This window comes from Psammomys obesus, unplaced genomic scaffold (genome assembly GCF_907164565.1).
Source record: "Psammomys obesus unplaced genomic scaffold, mPsaObe1.curated_primary_1811, whole genome shotgun sequence".
NCBI classification, from domain to species: Eukaryota; Metazoa; Chordata; class Mammalia; order Rodentia; family Muridae; genus Psammomys; species Psammomys obesus.
This window is the reverse complement of record NW_026592666.1, coordinates 14,420,430-14,431,537: the sequence shown is the minus strand read 5'-3', so window position 1 is coordinate 14,431,537 and position 11,108 is coordinate 14,420,430.

Genomic DNA, 11,108 nt, shown 5'->3' with positions numbered 1-11,108 from the left:
CCAAGGATACCTGTTTGCACTGAACAGCATAGCATGGTCCTATCATATGAATGGGAACACAGTACCTAATTATCTTATAGGTTCAGGGAGGGGAGAGCTAGCAGAGAACAGTGTCAAAGGCCATGTGCCATTCCTGGTTAGAGGTATCTATGCCTAAAGACACTGTCCAGATGAGGTCGGGCAGAGAGCAGGAAGCCCTGGTGGGGGAGAGGGAGTCCTCCATCTAACACTGCTCAGAAAGGGAGGACTGCATCTCAAACAGCAGGGTCCTTCCAACAAGACCCCTCTCACAAGGTCTTGATCTTGGTCCCCAGGCTGAGGCAGGGTCCTTAGCTAGCACAAGGTCCTTGCTGGTGGCTCTTGCCAGGGGGATCAAGCATGGTTCCTGGCATACAATGTTTCTGTGGCTCTAGAGTGCCTGTGTGGGGAAGGCAGAGTCACTGACTAAGATGATGTCACCCCATGCTCTGCTTTGTTCTCTTATTCCCTCCCTTCTCTCTCTCCTACTCCCCCTCCCTTTGTGTTTCTCAGTCAGCTCAGGCTTAGTTTCAGTTTCATTTCTCTGGTTCCTGGGAAATTAATTCAGTCTTTTCTGAGAAACGAAAGCCTGTTTCAGGCCTCAGGCCCAGCAGGAAGCAGAAGGGAATCTGGAATCAGTGGGAAGTGCCTTAGGGAGGTGACAATGCCTGAAGGGACAGCTATATGATTAGTGGTCAGTGCTGGGGGGAAAGAAGCCTAAGAAGAAGGCGTGGCAAAGAAGAGAAAGCCTAGACATAGGGGGAAGAACTGGGCTGGACTGAGATCAGTGGCTAGCCTTGGGAATGGTGGAACAAGGACCTGCCTAAGGCTGCCAATCATTCTTGGGGTACAGCTGGGCCTCATCAGAGTAGATTGGGATTGGAAGGTCCCTGGTTTTTGGTTCTGTGGCCAGAGGTTCATAATCTTGTAAGAGGAACTGATTGATGGTTTGGTTAGGGATTTTGTTTGGATTTGTTATTGGAGGAACATAGAGAAGAAGCTTATAAAGCAGGGTGCAAAAATCAAAAGCAGAAAGATGAGCAGAAGAGGTGTGAGGAAGGGAAGAATCCATTTCCATATGGAGTTCTCAAAGGCCCAAGGGTTAGAGGCCTTGAGCTGTTCTCTTTGCTTCTGTAGAACTGTCTGGAGTTGTTGGATTTTGTTTTTTTACTATACCCGACTGGTTGACATAAAAATAGCATTCATCTTGGAGAAAGTGGCAAAGGCCACCTTTTTCAGCCATGAGGAGAGCCAATCCTCATTGGCTTTGAAGTACTATTGCTATCAGTGACTCAATCTGTTCTTCAAGAGTTAGTATTGTCTGAGCTACTTGCTGGAGGTCCTGGATAAACTGGGAAGAAAGTTAATAAGGTTAGTGAAGTGGCCGCTCTTGCTGTCCAGGTCCCCAATACCTGCCGTGATTTCTGCAAGATCCAGGAGGGGCAAGGTTTCAATTGCCTGAAAGAATCAGACTAACTTTGTAACCTATGTTTCTTTAACTGCCTTATAACTTATATTTTCAAGTTTTAGGCACATGTTTGAAAGACTCCCGCTAGAGTCTCTCTAGACGGGGAGACCCCGCTTCCCAAGGAACAGCGAGACCAGCCTTCGGATGCAAGCCGCAAGAGGTTTATTTCGATACACGGGTACCCGGGGCGACAAAGCCTTTCGGAAGACTTGCGCGCCTCTCAGTAGGGGTGACGGGTTTTTATAGGGCTCAGGAGCAAGAAGCACGGTTACAGAAGCGAGAAGTATAGTTACAGGGATCTAATTGGGTGGTTTGAACAAAGCCATAGTTGCGTCATGTACCCGGAACAGGGAAGGCGGGAAGGCAGATGTGAGCCGAGTCACGTACCCGGCCCTTATCTCGGGTACCCAGAGTGTTTTTATCAGGGGCTTTCCGTTTCCCCTCATAGGCCAGGTGCCCAACCGCAGATATCCTGCTGTTGGACATCTGTCCTGCCTTGCTTCTGACCTTGTACCGTTTCAGTCTTGCAAAATAGTGTTGCCGGCATTATGCTAGGGCTTTATTCTTTCATTCCCCCATTTTTTTTTTCTAGCTTAGAATGGAATCCTTCATTCTAGGGGTCTAGGGAGAGTCAATCTCCATCTCCAGCTGCTTGAGTTGATGAAACTGCTGGGTTAGCACTAACGTCTGTATGACGGAGAGCCGGTCCTTTATAAACTGAACTAGCCGATTTAGGATACAAGGCCCAACTAGTAGAATCAGGAGAATTATGATTAGGGGACCCATAATGGAGGAGATCAGGGTGGTGATCCAGGGGGACCGACTAAACCATCTCTCGTACCAGCTCTGTCCTGACTCAAAGAATTGCTGTCTCTGTCTGAGTCTTTCTCTGAGTTTAGCCATGTTATCCCTTACCAATCCAGTATGGTCAGCATAAAAGCAACATTCTTCCTTTAGAGCTGCACACAGTCCTCCTTCTTGTAAGAAGAGGATATCTAGCCCCCTTCTATTCTGCAAGACTACTTCCGAAAGGGAGGTCAAGGATTTTTCCAGAGCACTAACTGATTCTTCTAATGCTTGCAAGTCGGTGTGCATGGCCTGTTGCAGTTGTCGGAACTGAGTAGTTTCTACCAGGGCAGCAGAACCAGTCCCTACTCCGGCTGCGATACCCCCGACTGTGAGTCCCCCTAGTATTAAGGCCAAAGTTAAAGATACAGGCTCCCTAGAGTACCGGGTGATCCCCTCAAAATGTTTGTAGACGTATTCAGATTCATGGTAGACAACTTTAGGCCAGAGCTCAATGAGGACACAAAAGTCAGAGTTCTGGTTGAGAATTAATGCGGGTACGCAGGGCGCTAAGCCGGAGCTGCAAGCCCAATAGGTCCCACTGGGGCCCGTTAGGTAGTAGGAGCCTGGGTGGATCCTGGAGGTTGAGTTGCAAAGTTTTTGGTGAGTTTTGGGGACTGACCTGATACAAGTTCCCCGGCCAGACACTTCAGATAGAGTTAGCCTATGTTGGGAGGTCGAAGCACAGTATGTTGGGGGTGTGGTGTAGTTTACAAGGTCTCCCGTCACCGCAACCCCTTCGTAGTAAGGGGGAGTTGAGACCAGGCATAGCCAGCATTCTTGGGTTTTGCTAGGATCTGTATAATTAAGCGTCTGGAAGGCTCCTGCAACTAAATCAAGAAGTCTGTCTCCTGTGCCGGGTCTGGGAGGTCGGTGGGTGGCATTCGTACTTGGCGAGGTAGGAGGGGAAGAAGCACTAGGGGCTGTTAGGGGCTGGGATGGAGCCTTCGGAGGAGAGGGTGGCTTTTGGTCTGGTAAGACCGAGTTGGGCCCCACAGGCAGGGTGACCGGGGGTGTTTTCTTGAGCTGAATCCGGAAGGTAAGCCCCATGTCTCTTCCCTCCATGTAGAGCCTAAGGCCCCATTGGAAACCCCGGCTAACCCAATCTTGTTGCTGTCCAGGCGCGGTAAAGGTAATACTTAGGGGATTGCACCACCCTTTCGCAGTTCCCCAGGCTTGACACCGTTGTTTTAAACGGTCCGGGATGTGATTGGGGGTCGCACCAGGCTCACGGTCTTTTCTTTTAACAATTATGTAATCCCAGCTGGAGGAAGGTTGCCAGTAAGTATCCCCAGTGGTCTCACACCCCCAGGAGGCACAGAAATAATCATTAGCCCATCCACATTTATAATTGAGACCCTTGCTTCTATGAGCTCCTGGGCAAATATAAATCCCCAACTGGCCATGTAAGTCAGCTCTTTCAATATCATTGCGGCAGCCGGGGACTATAGGACGGCGTGCCGGTAACTGAGGGGTGGCTGATCCCGGACTGTAAAGGACCTCTGCCGTTCCCCAATCGGGGTGAGCCCCAAGGGCAAGGGCGCAGAGGTCAACCTCCAGGGTAGGCCAATGTGGCAAGACTCCGAGTTGAGAGCTGGAGTTAACTATATCATCAGCCTGATTTTTAATAATCCAGGTAAAGTTGTGAATCTGGTGTGGAGACCCCAGTGCTGTCCTCATGCCCAGAAGGATACATAAGCCTATTAGGGCCCCCCGAGCCAGTCTTATCTTTAGTGGATTTTGGGTGCGATGGAGTTTCCATGAGGAGGCTGGAGTCTGATCTTGCTTTGCGTCGCGATGAGCTGCTTTGGCATGGGAGGCGTGTACTCACGCTGCGATACCGTCGACCTTGAGCGCCGTCGGGGTTGTTAGCAACACAGTATATGGTCCTTTCCAGCGGGTTCTAAGTTCTTGGTTTGATGTCGGCGGACCCAAACTGTGTCTCCGATCTGGAACGGATGCGGCACCACCGGTCGGTTTAGCTGTTCCTGGTATGCAGCAGCGATGGGTTTCCAGACTTCTTTCTGGACAATCTGCAAATGAGCTTTTAGAGAGGGGCTGTCAGCAAAGGAGGCTATATAGGGATCAAAGAAGTTAACGGCCGGTGGTGGGGCTCCATACAGGATCTCGAAAGGAGTGAGTCCATGGGGGCCCGGGGTGTTCCGGGCCCGGTATAGGGCCAGTGGGAGGAGGACCACCCAGTCTCTAGAGCCAGTTGCCAGCGTTAATTTGGATAAGGTCTCCTTGATAGTTTTATTCATTCGTTCTACCTGCCCTGAGCTCTGGGGACGATATGCACAATGTAATTTCCAATTGATCCCCAACAGTTTGGCCACTAACTGACTTACCTGGGAGAGGAAGGCAGGGCCATTATCAGAGCCCAATGCCTGGGGCATACCTGGGGAAGATTTCTTCCAGAAGCTTTTTGGTGACTACTTTAGCAGTTTCATGTTTGGTGGGGTAGGCTTCTACCCATCCCGAGAAGGTGTCCACAAATACCAGTAAGAACCGATATCCATAGAGTCCAGGTTTTACCTCTGTGAAGTCAATCTCCCAGTGGGTGCCGGGGCGATGTCCCCGGATCCTGGTCCCCGGGCCTACCCTATGGCGTCCTGCATTTACTTGGGCGCATGCTGTGCACTCTTCAGCCACTTGCTGTAGAAATTTATCCCTCCCCAGCAAATAGTGGGAGCTTTCCTCCCTTTCTAAGAGGGTTTTTCTTTTCCTGGAGCTAAGGTGAGTCAGTCTGTGGAGGTATTTGATCAGGTTACGAGTCTGTTGCAGGGGCCACACAGGTTTTTCTTTGAAAGTCCAGAGTCTTAGCGTGGGATTGTAAGTGGCCCCCATTTCTTTTAGGAGGTCCTGATCTTCCTCACTATAGTGGAAGGGGAATTCCTGAATGGAGGGGACCACTGCCTCGGCCGGTTTTATAGCCAGGAGCTGGGAGGTACCTGGGCTTCCTCGCATCGCCGCTTCTCGGGCAGTTACGCCCGCCAAGCGGTTGCCCCTGGCTTCTCGGCTGTCTCCCTTTTGGTGGCCGAGGCAATGGATGATGCTCAGTTTTGAGGGTAAAAACAATGCTTTAAGCAAGGCCAATATTTTAACTTTATTTTTGATTTGTTTTCCTTCCGAGGTTAGCAACCCTCTTCTCCGATATATCTCCCCATGGATGTGAGCAGTGGCAAAGGCATAGCGGCTGTCAGTATAAACGTTGAGTTTCTTACCTCCCGCCATCCGGAGGGCCTGAGTTAGGGCGTTGAGTTCAGCCCGCTGTGCCGAAGTGCCAGGTGGTAGGGCCTTAGCCCAAATTACCTCAGTCTCGGTGGTGAAAGAATGATAAGTTAAAGCTATGCCCTGAAAAATGTATAAAAACTGGAGCCAGAGCCCACTCAGGTGCGGCAGGCCAGACTCTTTGGTGAATACGCCGAGAGACCACCACTAACCAGCCAATTCCCGAATGGCTGTTTGAAAAGCCCATACCACCTTAACAAACTGGTTCTGAAAGGACCACCTTATCAGACTGGCCCTGGAAGGCGGCTCCTGAGCAACCGAAGCTTCCTTCACATCTGAGGCCCGGCCTGAGCAGAGAAGCTCCGAGGCCTGTCAAGTCATCAGAAGATGAGTCAGAGGTCCAGCTGGAACTGCGAAGTTCTGGGAGCAAGAAGATACCAACACTGGAAGCAAAGTATCTGAGCCCGTACCTGTGGCCAGGTTGTATTCCCCATAAGATGTATAATGTGCTTTGCAACTCTTAGATATTTGTGTGATTTGTGTGATTAAAGCAGCATTCAAAAATCATTCTGGCGTTGGCTTTTATCAATACCTTGCCACCCTCAGTGGCTTCTCAGTTAAAGTCCTCGGGCAAAGTCCTCGGGCATAATTAAGCACTGTGACAGTTAGAGGGAGAAGGGTAGCAAGAACTTTGTCCTGGCTTTAGGCCCACTCTCAAAATAGACTTACTCAGATCCTCTCAGTTGGTGTGGCTTTTTTGGGGGCCCAAGCTGGATTGCTAGCCAAGGCCTGGAAGAGCAGGCTGATTTACTTGCTGACCAGGCTCTCTAGGACTGTCTGAGTTAGGGAAGTGCAGGCACACTGGAGCAGTTTGTGAGTCTAGACCATAGGGCTAGCTAGCTGCTTTGGAGCCTCTCGGGTGCATATTCTAAGGGACCACCTGGAGCAGGCAAGCTGCTGAAGCAGTCTATAGTTGATCTGAAATCCGCTGGGACAGATAGATGAGGGAAAGAGCATTAAGTTAAGGAGTTACAGGAAATTTTTTATCCAGGATGTGCATTTGAAACTTTCAAGACCATGGTTCTGGTAGTTGTGGGAGGGAAGTCCCAAGCCCAGGGAAAAGGGGAGAAATCCCAAGCTCAGAAATAGGAAGGTGAAGAAACTTAGGAGTACTTATCTGGAGTTCCTTTGAGCTGCAAGAGGTGGATTCAAGTCCCTGAAGCTTACAAGAATTTTTTTAAGTTCATGAAAAGAGATAAAAGTTTTAGATATAGTAACATTACCATTGTTTGTAATTCACACTGTAGACAAGGCAGTAGACTTCCACCTGAGTCATAGTAAAGTCTTGGGAACCCAAACATGATTTTATGTTAAAAGCATCTGTGAGTATCTCATTTCAAAGCATGGTAGCATGTAAACTCTTTCTCTTTCTTAGCTGGAGACCTAGCTGAGTGAGGCCTGAGGCTGGATTTTACATAGGAAGAGAGAAGGCAGCCGTAGCCTTGGGGAAGGAGTTGGCAAGCTTGCTGCTGTTAAAGCTACATTTAGTCAGTCAATGTCAGCGATCTGGAAAGGATAAATTACAGCAAGAGGTGGTGGTAGACAGGTCCCACTAGCCTACAGCTTTGTCTTCACTTGCCACCAGGTGCACGTCAGGTGTGTGCCGGATAAAAAGAGCCCATCAGCTTCTCTTATCTCGTTTTCTCTTATACTTTTACACTCTCAGTTTCTCTCCCCTCTCTGTCTCCTTCTCTCTTTGTCATGGGCACTCTCCTCTCTCTCCCCCTCCCTCTTTCCCACAATAAATCTCCTTCATACCAAATCTGTTGTATGGAATCTTAAGCATTATTATAACAAGAGGTACAATAGACATGGCCTATGGATCAATTAAAATGGCCTTGACTTACCCACTATCTAGATGATTGTCCTAGGCTCCTATGGTCTTGATGACTTTGTTTGTAGCATGGTCGTAGGTCTTTAGCTATCACACAGGACAACATTTAATCTTCAACTGACACAAAGCAGCATGTGTCTTTGGCCGGCAGCTCCAAGTCTGAGAGATTTTCCAGTGGAGAAGGAACTTGAGGGACTGACCTTACTTTGACCAGGCAAAGTAGGCCAATGAACCCCAAAGTGTCCACAGCTTGGCAGAGCCTTGGCAACAAGTGAGGCATGGGAAAATTTTGCCCAGTGGCTAGTTTTACCACAATTCAGGTGAAGTTGTCTTAATTCTCCATCTACCTTCTTTGTAGACTATAGGGTTCCTGCTAGGAGCATTTCTCTCTATAATGGGAAGCTTTCTCATTCAACATTTTATATACCATATTCAGCAAATCTCTTAAGAGTTTGAGGATCATTGTGATATTAGGCTTAACCTTGAAAACATATTCAGAAGGATTAAAAAAGGTTGACACTAAATGAATTACATAACAGTTTATCAGTTAATAGCCTTTATAAGATTAGGATTTTATAACTTTATCCCTGTTAAATTTGAGCCTTAAAAATCTGAATTGAGGGGGGGCGGGGCAAGATGGTGGCGCCTGGAGGACTCTCATACTGAGGAGCAGCACAGCAGGATTGGTGTGACCAGCAATCAGAACTCGTAGCCATAAAACACAGTCATTGTGTTTCTCAGGTGAGAGGATACCCCACGGTGGGGGATTCAATCAGCTTTAACTCACCCGGCTAAACCACGGAAGAGATCCCCGTTCCGCCAGGCGCTTGGTCGCCAGCCCAGAGCTACCCGCCAGCGCGATCTGGTCACGGTCCCAGACTGAACTGTGGGCCCACAACACCATAGACTGGATTTCCCAGTCGAGAGATAACCCCACGGAGCAGGAAACAATTGGGACCAACCTCAGGTTACCCAGACATCCCCTGGAAAAGACTCGGGTTCCGCGGGTGCCCCAAGAGCCAGCGCGGACCCAGAGCCGGGACACAGGCGCCTGCACAGAGCCCTGCCTGCGAGCCTGATTCGCCGCCTCAGATAGAACTGTGGGCACCAGGGCACCAGGGCACCAGACTGCGTGTCTCTGGCAGGAGGAAACCCCCAGCGGAGGGGGTCAGCAGCTCTAACGCTTAGGACACCCAGCACCAAAACACTTCCTGGACTCACGCAGACTCTAGTGCAGGCAGGAGCACTGTGCTCTGCCGCCATTATTGAGTTCCCCTGGGGCACTGGGACACACAGCTGCATCCTCAGACCTACAAAAGCCAGAGAGCCATTACAGCAGCCCTCAGATACTGTGCCAAGGATCAACCAGTTATCCCTAGCTAGACTGTCAAAACTGTGTGAATCCCTGGTCCTTCAAGAGGGCTGCACCCACAGTGTCTGGACCAGAGCAGTGCCTGCAGCCGCCATCCCAGAGACACACAGCTTCTGGTCCAGAGTGAGGCACCCAGCCTCCAGACCAGAGCAGTGCCCCCAGGCACCAACTCAACCTAGGTGCACATTCTCCAGGTCCAGAGCGGAGCAATCAGCCTCTGGCCCAGAGACTTGCTGAGTGCACCTCCCACTTTCCCGGACAGAATTGTGCGCCCCAGGATAACAGACTGAGTTTCCCTGTTGGGAGAAAACCCCACAGCTAGGGAATCAGCAGTATCTTCAAGAGGACTGTACATGGAAATTTAGTGAGCAGTAGGACACTAAATTTATAACAAGAAACCCAGCAGTGGGGCAGCTGTCTTGAGAAATTCTATGGGTAAGAGGAGATCCCCCCCCTGCCTAACATAGACCACAGCTACTACTCAGGGCTATAAACCTGAGGTGAGCAGTGGCAACTCCTGAGAAACACTGGCCATACAGTGACCATAACCAAAAAGCAGAGAAGGACTCCTTCAGGAAAAATCATCTTCCGGCCAAGGGGATACTCCCTACCTCAGGACTCCAGGAAGCACAGAAACTAACAGCCAACACCTAAATCAGCCCAATGGGTAGAGGTCAGCGTAAAGGCTCAACCAACAAAAGACAGAGCAATATGGCATCTCCAGAACCCAGCCATCCAGGGGCGAACAGCCCTGAACAATGCAGCATAAAAGAAAATCAAGAAGATGACCTTACATCTATGTTGATGAAGAGGATGATAGAGGAAAAAAAAAATACGTAAAGAATTAGAGGAAGATAAAACCAAACAGATCATGGCTAACCGTAAAGAAATGGAGGAAGATAAAGACAAGCAGATTAGGGCCATCCGTGAAGAAATACGGGAAGATGCAGCCAAACAGCTTGTGGCCTTCAGAGAAGAAATAATTAAATCACTGAAAGAAATAAAAGAGACAGAGTTGAAGGAACTAAAAGAAAAAGAGGAAAATACAAGCAGACAGGTGAAGGAAGTAAACAAAACAACTCAAGACCTGAAGATAGAACTAGAAAAATTAAAGAAAACACAAATGGAGGAAATAAGTGAGAGGAAGAATTTAGGGAAGAAAACAGGAACTACAGAGGTAAGCATAACCAACAGAATACAAGAAATGGAAGAAAGAATCTCAGGTGTAGAAGATACAATGGAAGAAATCGATGTATCTGTCAAAGAAAATGTTAAATCCAAAAAATTCCTGACACAGACCGTCCAAGAAATCCAAGACAATATGAAAAGACAAAACCTAAGAATAATAGGAATAGAGGAAAAATAAGACTCCCTTCTCCAAGGCCCAGAAAATATTTTCAACAAAATCATTGAAGAAAATTTCCCCAAGTTAAAGGAGAGGCCAATAAGGATACATGAGGCCTACAGAACACCCAACAAATTTGACCAGAAAAGAAAATCCTCCCGCCACATAATAATCAAAACAGTAAGTATACAGAACAAAGAAAAAAATACTAAAAGCTGCAAGGGAAAAAGGCCAAGTAACATATAACGGCAAACCCATTAGAATCACACCTGACTTCTCAACAGAAACTATGAAAGCCAGAAGGGCCTGGACAGATATCATGCAGACCCTAAGAGAACACAGATGTCAACCCAGGTTACTATACCCTGCAAAACTCTCAGTCCTCATAGACGAAGAAAACAAGATATTCAATGACAAAAACAAATTTCAACAATACCTACACACAAATCCAGCATTACAGAAGACACTGGAAGGGAGAATACAACCCAAGAAAATTAGCTTCTGTCAAGAAAACACAGGAAATAATTAACCTTACTACAGCAAAACAAAAAGCAACCAAGCACACAATCTTATGAACACAGCCAACATCAAAATCAAAGGATCTAACAGCCACTGGTCATTAATCTCTCTCAACATCAATGGACTCCACTCTCCAGTAAAAAGACACAGATTAACAGAATGGATACGTAAACAAAACCCAGCAATCTGTTGCATACAAGAAACACACCTAAGACACAAAGATAGACATTACCTGAGGGTAAAAGGTTGGAAGATGACTTTCCAAGCAAATGGACCCAAGAAACAAGCAGGAGTAGCCATTCTAATATCTGATAAAATAGACTTTCAACCAAAATTAATAAAAAGAGATGAGGAAGGAGACTTCATACTCATCAAGGGAAAATTCCACCAGGAAGACATCACAATCCTGAACATC